Raw genomic sequence first — 971 nt, 5'->3', positions numbered from 1 at the left:
GGCCTCCCAAGGAGCAGCAGGCAGGAGAGATGGCAGAGGGTCTTGCCACCCCACCACCCGCTCCCCTGCCTTCTGGGGCCAATGAGGAGGAGGAGATGGAGTGCCTGCCCTCTGAGCGCCGAAAGCAGCCCCGGGAGCAGGACGACATCTGCCCCCCAAAGTGGATGGGGATCGATCTCCCTGAGACGGGGGCCTGCTAGGGAGCCTGGCCATTGAGGGCACTTTCACTGGTCTCACTGGGAAGTCCCCTTCCAGGGTACAGCCCCACCGGTTCTCGGTCGGCAGTATCCACCTCCTGCTGGAGAAACCCCCCTGGGTGGCCCCCAGCTATGGAGGTCTCCTCAACCTCTTGGACCAGACCAAGGGCCAGAGGAACGTGGCCGAGAGTATCCAGCAATGGTGCCTGGACCCCACGCAGTTTGTCCACGCCACTAGCGACGCGGCGAGGCTTACGCGCCGGAACCCGGGCATGCGTCAGCATGCCTTCCAGCTTGACAAGCTGGTGACCTGGGTGAGGGAGGTGTGGGGCCGAGGCGGGCCCGCAGAATAGGGTAGGGCAACGCTAGGCCTTTCCCCTTTCTCCGCGGTTTTTCTGCCCGGCGTTTGTCACCTTCTCTCCCACCGGTACCCTGCCTACCCTTCCTCCCTCTTCTCCTGTTGATGGCGGTTACCACAATTGCCTCGCTCAACACCAATGGTTGCAGAGACCCGGTGAAGTGGCCGGCCGTCCTGGAGAGCCTGCAGCAGAAGCGCCTGGTGGTCGCCTTCCTCCAGGAGACGCACAGCGACGCGTACATTCAAGCTGACTGGCACGCTGCCTGGAGAGGCCGCTTGTTCCTGAGCCACGGCACCAACCTCAGCGCAGGAGTGGTGACCCTCCTCTCGCCACAGCTGCGGTACAACTCAGTGGTGGCATGAGAAGTCATCCCCAGCCGGCTGCTGACCTTCCACGTCACCCCGGCACACCAGAG

The sequence above is a fragment of the Alligator sinensis genome, unplaced genomic scaffold (assembly GCF_000455745.1).
Source record: "Alligator sinensis unplaced genomic scaffold, ASM45574v1 scaffold777_1, whole genome shotgun sequence".
NCBI lineage: Eukaryota > Metazoa > Chordata > Crocodylia > Alligatoridae > Alligator > Alligator sinensis.
The sequence above is the reverse complement of the archived record's forward strand: the minus strand, read 5'-3'. Positions refer to the sequence as shown.